The 7,500-nt window shown below is 36.6% G+C and overlaps 1 protein-coding gene across 1 annotated transcript in view; it reads right to left on the bottom strand.

The window, feature by feature from the left end:
* The window catches only part of LOC143030947 (COMM domain-containing protein 4), a 311,481-nt gene that overhangs the window by 189,820 nt on the left and 114,161 nt on the right, over nt 1-7,500 (bottom strand). Inside the window, exon 2 of the mRNA XM_076194242.1 lies at nt 4,245-4,269. The gene's annotated coding sequence lies outside the window, so the exon portion shown is untranslated. The remainder of the gene's footprint in view (nt 1-4,244; nt 4,270-7,500) is intronic.

Raw genomic sequence — 7,500 nt, 5'->3', positions numbered from 1 at the left:
AACAAACAAATAAAAACGTCATCATCCACTATTACTCTGCTCACCACCCAAGAATAAAAAGCGGGTAGTAATAGCTTTCTTTTTGAGAGCATACCGGGTGTGCAGTGAGGAATTTCTCCAAGGACAAATTGAATACATTTTTGACATATTTAGGAAACTGTGTTACCCACAAGGACTCTTACATAGATTAAAAGAATTTTTTTCTTTCTAAATAACAAAAAGAACCAGAGAAAGCCCAATATGTGAGAACAAAGGGGATAGCCGAGGGTTTTTGTCCGTTCCCAATTCCAAACACGCAGATGAAATCGGACAGCTCTTCACCAAGGAAAGGTTAAGAGTTGCATATGGCACATGGACCAAAATATATAACATCATTAAAAACAAAAACAAAAACGAGTACTATATGGGTGCTGAGGACAGCCTGATTTATAGAATTCCTTGTAAAAGCTGTCCCGTCAGTTATTTTGGGGAAACTGGCAGAGGAATAAAAAACGACTATATGAACACAAGAATGACGTAAAAGCCCACCGGACATCAAATTCTCTAGTGGTTCATATAGACAATTTTGGCCACCTTCCTGACTGGGAAAATACAGAGGTACTCCACAAAGAGCTAAGAAAGCAAAAAAGCAAAATAATCGAAGCAGTGTACATCACAGAGAAGGATTTATTAACCCATTCAACTCCGATGACAAGATGTCTTGTCATTTGGTCAAATAAAACAAAAAATCATAAAACACCAAAATGTTTGATCAAACACCAGAAAAATATGACGTCAGTCCTCGCTTCGCTCGCGAGCGAAGCGAGGACTGGCGTCATATTTTTCTGGTGTTTGATCAAACATTTTGGTGTTTTATGATTTTTTGTTTTATTTGACCAAATGACAAGACATCTTGTCATCGGAGTTGAATGGGTTAAATTATAGAAGTTGACCAGCGACTTTGTTCGAGGTGAAGCGGAACGAAGGAAGGACGGAGATAGGGGAGGAACGGGGCAAAGAAAGTGAAGTATATAAGCTGTAAATATTTTCTTAATGTGTACTCTGAGAAAGTTCTTTAAGGACGAAACGTTAGTAATAAAACTCGTACGTTTTTTTGGCGTTTACCTCATCACCCTTTCCACTCATTCTGTCATACGTATTTCAACATATATATATATAATATATATATATATATATATATATATATATATATATATATACATATGTGTGTGTGTCTATATCTTGTGTATACATATATACAACATATATATTCTCACCTGAGTGAGTGAGTGAGAAAGAGAATGGAAAGGAGAGAGATAAAGAGATTAATAAAGTATATGTGTGGATTAAAGTATGTATGCATATCACACAAGTGCTTATATACAGCATTTGTGAATCCAGTATTGCAGAAATGGTGTAGGCCTAAGCCTAAGTAAACTCCGATATCTCACTATTTAGCGCATTCATGCACGTGCTCCTCCAATTGTCATATACACATTTCCAACTAGGCTGCATTGATAACAAGGTATTTAGCTCCACACCGTAATTCAACCATTAACCATAAGCACCAAGATGAACAAGAGGAGGAGGAGGAGGAGGAGGAGGAGGAGAAAGAGGAGGAGGAGGAGGAGGAGGAGAAAGAGGAGGAGGAACAGAATAAGAGGGCTGGACGGCGGGTTGGGGGTTTAGCTATGAGGACAACGTTCTTCCCTCCACTAAAGCTACCTTGCCACGCCAACCCTGCCTCGTGTCACAAGTGCAATAATTCTGGTCTTACGTCACATGCAGTAGCCCGCAAGGTGTCCTCAGGCCAGCCTACTTTTCTATGATGCCATTTTAATTCGCAATGGTCGAGAGCAATGTAATGAGGTTTCATATCTTGACCTTTTCCGTACATGCATGAACCTTAACCCATTCAACTCCGATGACAAGATTCTTGTCATTTGGTCAAATAAAACAAAAAATCATAAAACACCAAAATGTTTGATCAAACACCAGAAAAATATGACGTCAGTCCTCGCTTCGCTCGCGAGCGAAGCGAGGACTGACGTCATATTTTTCTGGTGTTTGATCAAACATTTTGGTGTTTTATGATTTTTTGTTTTATTTGACCAAATGACAAGAATCTTGTCATCGGAGTTTAATGGGTTAAATAGCGCGAAATGGTCAGGACTTTATGGTTTCCCTCACTCAGGAGCACAACGTCAAAACAAACGCTATTATTCTAGATTCTCAACCATAATCATTCTTCCCCTTTAAAAAATTCATGAATAAAAAAGAAGTAACAATGTTAGTAATTATAATAATAACAATACTACTACTACTATTACTACAACTACTACTACTAATAATAATAATAACAACACACATATATATATATACCAAAAACTTTTCCCCCTTACAAGGAAGGTAGCCAAAAAACAAAGGCATAAAATCCCCTCCCACCCCCATTCCATCTCAACATTCTCTACTCCCATCTACTCTCTCCCTCCCTCTTATCTTGGCTCCTCCTGGATGACGGGTCATCCCTGCATCTCGCCCACTGCTCTGGGTCAGAAGCAGTGTCGCAAGACACAGCACATCATTCTCATTTCTGATTCTAACACAAGTTCTACTACTCTCGTAAAAACTCTTGACTGCTCCTAACAGCTTTCCTCCTATCCCATATATCTGCAATGTCTCCCACAGTGCCTTCCTGTCTACCCTGTCATAAGCACTTTCTAAATACATAAAGCCCCCCCCCAAAAAAAAAATCCTTACCTTTTCCTAAAGCCTTCTCACATATCTGTCTTACCACGCAACCCCTACCTGTTCTAAACCCATACTGTTCCTCACCAATTACTCCCTCTATTCCTCTCCTAATCCTCTCAATCAAAACCCTCCCATAAGCTTTCCCAACTACACTTAATAGGCTAATCCCTCTGAAACTACTATACTCACACTTGTCCCCTTTTCCCTTGTAAAGTGGAATTATACAGGCACTCCTCCAGTCCTCTGGCACTCTACCCTCTCTCAAACAATCATTAAACAACCTCACCAGCCAGTCCACCATAACTGTACCTCCTTTTTTCAAACACTCTGCATGGCATCCATCCAACCCAAGTGCCTTACCTACTCTCATCATCTTAAAAGCTGCCTTCACTTCATCTTCCCTTATTTCTCCTCCATTTTCTTCACTCATCACGGTCAGTTTCTTAGTGATTTCCACTGCAACTACCTTTCCCTCCCTATCTTCCTTCACATTTAGCAACTCCCTAAAATACTCTGCCCATCTTCCTCTTGCTGCCGTCTCTTTCATCATCTCTCCGTCTTTTCATCTCTCAATAATAATAATAATAATAATAATAATAATAATAATAATGATAATGATAATGATGATGATGATGATGATGATGATGATGATGATGATGATGATGATGATGATGATGATGATGATGATGATGATATTAATAAAATAATCATAATAATCATAATAATAATCATAATAATAATCATAATGATAATCATAATGACAATCATAATAATAATTAGTAATAATAATAGTAATAATAATAGTATTAATAATATAATTATAATGATAATGGTTATAACAATAATAATAATAATAATGATAATGACAACAACAATAATAAACGAAAAAGTAAATAATAGGAGAGAAAATAAAACGAGTGTGGTGTGGCACTGTCCTCAACCACCCCCACCCCCCACCTCCCTTGTTACGCCTTTGTTTCGATCCGGTGACAGTCGACCTTTCAATACTTGTCGTCGAACAATGCGACTTGTAATTTCTTTACTAGCGATGGGGTGCCTTGGAAACGGACAAAACAATCTGAGAACAACCACAATAAAAAAGAAAAGAAAAGTTTAACCCATTAAACTCCGATGACAAGATTCTTGTCATTTGGTCAAATAAAACAAAAAATCATAAAACACCAAAATGTTTGATCAAACACCAGAAAAATATGACGTCAGTCCTCGCTTCGCGAGCGAAGCGAGGACTGACGTCATATTTTTCTGGTGTTTGATCAAACATTTTGGTGTTTTATGATTTTTTGTTTTATTTGACCAAATGACAAGAATCTTGTCATCGGAGTTTAATGGGTTTTAACCAGTACAGAAGAGGTCATGATAATGTGGAATATTCTGGAATCATATGTTAATATGAACTTTCATCTATAAAACCAACATCAGATATTAAGCAAGTTAATCCATTTAGCTGTTATACTTTGGTATGCAAGTTCCCCTGTATCATCAAAAGTACTTACGGGTACACGCTCCCTCTGTGTCGATCTGAAAACGAGAAAAGAAATATTAGATTTTTTCTGATTCCATGTAAAATGTAGAATTTACAAGATAAGCAGACAGGAACAAAGATATAGAAAGGTTCTCAGAGATAAATGACCTTTCCCCGTTTTTTTTTTTTTTTTTTTTAAGGTCAGGTCGGTTTTTTTTAATTTGTTTTGGCTAATACTAAGATATTTTGTTCAACTTAAAAAAAAAAAAAAACATAAAAAAGGTCCTCAGAGATCAATGACCTTTCCCCGTTTTTTTTTTATTTTTTTTTTTTAAGGTCAGGTAGTTTTTTAATTTGTTTTGGCTAATGCCAATATATTTTGTTCATCTTTGAAGAAAGAAGCTATTGGGCAACAAAGAGTCGAGGATAGTCTCGATTAATTCGCTCAAGTTTGCTGCTTAGTCTTGTGGCCTTGTTCTGGCTACCACTAGGCGACTATTTCCTGCCTTGAAGACCGAGCTTTTCCAAGGCACAAGGAAACATTACTAAGCGGAGGAGGAAAAATATCCAAATATAAAAATTCTCACAAATTACACACTTCACCCTTACAGTCCGAGAGCATTCTTCTCCATGCAGAATAAAATCGTTTAGAGCTGACCGAAAAAATATGGTCGCCTTTTTTTTTTTTTTTTTAATGGTTCAGGGGTGGACAACCATTGGCACGCATGTCGAATGTGCCATGCCAACAAATTATTTTCTCCGGCGAGCAAAGCCTGAGCTCACCTAAGAAAATAATTAGATATTTACATACCACCAACTTCTTCGTTTAGTTTTATGTTATAAGATATACGGTACTTACGATGTAGATTGGACTATGGACTATTTAGAAAAAAACACCAGCTCGCGCGGGATCGATGTTTGTTGGAAGGGAATAGAAGTCTGCTGGAAAATAAAAAGCCAATTGTTTATAAAAGGGCACTGAGCTCTTTTTAGATATATTTATTGGAGCTTGTGTCTTGGCTCAGGAGGCAAAAGCAGCAGACTTGGACTTCGATTTTGATTAGATAAGATGATGGATAAGTTCCATTGTAACGTAAGCTACCCTAAGCCATTTTATTTTAATGTTCATTATTGCAACACAGAGAGACATACAAAAAGTATAAAATATAAGAGATATTGTAAAAAGAAACAGCAAAGCAATTATGACAAGAAGGAAATAAGGTTATGTTATTATAGCAACCCCATATTTTCCTCCTTGGTTATCAAATAAATTGTATAGCCAGACTAAAACTACATCACGGACAAATATAGTGTACATATTCTACTGTTATACCTAGGACATTATGTCTCGTAACAGTACATACATAAGTCATACGAGATGTAGCCTTAGCCGGCATTTAACAATGCATAAAGTAACATATGAAAATACACTTTAAAAAATTATTAGTAGATATGAGTTGATAAGACAATAATTGCTAGCAGTGGGAATTTCCAAAGACTACAATTGTGAGAATTCCCTATCAATCAACATACAATCTCATATGACATCTACAATATCTTTATTCAATTCCAAAACCCGCCTTAGTGTGACGGAACCATCATCCCCAACCACCTGCCCTCCCACCACCACACACAAACCAACTCCTACCTAGCTATAATGATGCTAGCGTGGAGTCATCCCCCAAGCAATTGAGGTTAGCATAGAATATAAGGAGACAGTAACATAGCGAAGGTACACAGTCTACATTGTAAGTACCATATGTCGCAACCTAACGATGTCACTTTGATAGAAAATATGTTATTTATATTTGTCATCATTTACTATTGTACAATTCATTGTTACAGATGTAATTCCTGAAGATATCCCCTTGAGGACGAAATGTCAATATAATAAGAGTATATGGCTACATTAGGAGTTCTGGCATTTGCTCATCCCCATAATACAAGAAGTTCAAATACGATATTAGAAAATTTAGGAAAGAAAATCAGTAACTGCAATAATACTATGGGTTTTAATTCTACGTGCATACAAGAGAATCTTATCCCTTACTTCTCAAATATATATATATTTATATATATATATATATATATATATATATATATATATATATATATATGCAAGCAATCACATCACCGTGACACGAAAATGCAAAATAACCACAGGAGAGGAAAGAGAAACTTGTAGACAGTAAGTACTTTCTTTTTAGTCTGAAGATGTATTATACGAAAGTACTTACTGTCTACAAGTTTCTCTTCTGTGGTTATTTTGCATATATATATATATATATATATATATATATATATATAATATATATATATATATATATATATATATATATTTACATATATATACATATGTACATATATATTTTTGATGTGAAGGGGCTCCAATATACAGAGTCGGGAGTTGTCACTCCACCTGTCAAACGGAGCTCCGAAGAAACACTCAGAAGAGGTTCACGGGATTAGTCTGAGCAGAGAAATGCTCTATGTATATTAGAAGCCCTTCACATCAAAAACAAAAACCCTTCTCTCAATTCCCAAATCACCGACATATACATAATTCCTAGCCTCAGAAACTTTCACCACAGTTATAGAATTGTTAAAGAAGAAGACGAACGACATACGGCTCAGGCAGGCTTGCAAACGGGATCCTAGGTCAATGTCTAGATCCCTATTGGCCAGTCTCGACCAATCAAATTCCTCCTTTTCTCCCATTCTGTACCTTAGTTCCGTATATAAAATGTTCCCTTCTTTGCCTGTATCAGAACCTGAAGATGACCTATGTAGGTCGAAAGCTTGTTACAATAAAGTATTCTTCGTCTACAAGAACTTTCTATGTCTTTCGGACAATTTTTATGGGAGCTACCCATTGCTCACCGTTCCATCGTCAGAGAGGTGGAACTACTCAGAAAAAACAAAAAAAAAACATATATATATATATATATATATATATATATATATATATATATACAAGACTCACATTCGGAATGAAAAAGAAAACTAAGAGGAAAGTTAAACTACTGAATTTCGGCGAATAGCTATAGCCATCTTCAGGAAAGTACAGGATACAAGAGTTGTTTGAGACAAATACTGTTAAGATGAAAAAGGGGCAGCAGGAGTCGGGTAGATGACGGGCAACACTGCGTCACTCAGGGCAAGGTCAAACGGAAGAGGGGTGCGAGGTCAGAAGGGGTAGAGGGTCGGAAGAAGGGGAAGCCGGGTTAGTAGGGTGAAGATCTGTAACCCATTAAACTCCGATGACAAGATTCTTGTCATTTGGTCAA

Source organism: Oratosquilla oratoria, chromosome 12 (genome assembly GCF_046742065.1).
Source record: "Oratosquilla oratoria isolate Oo_2021 chromosome 12, ASM4674206v1, whole genome shotgun sequence".
Lineage (NCBI taxonomy): Eukaryota > Metazoa > Arthropoda > Malacostraca > Stomatopoda > Squillidae > Oratosquilla > Oratosquilla oratoria.
The sequence above is the reverse complement of the archived record's forward strand: the minus strand, read 5'-3'. Positions and strand labels throughout refer to the sequence as shown.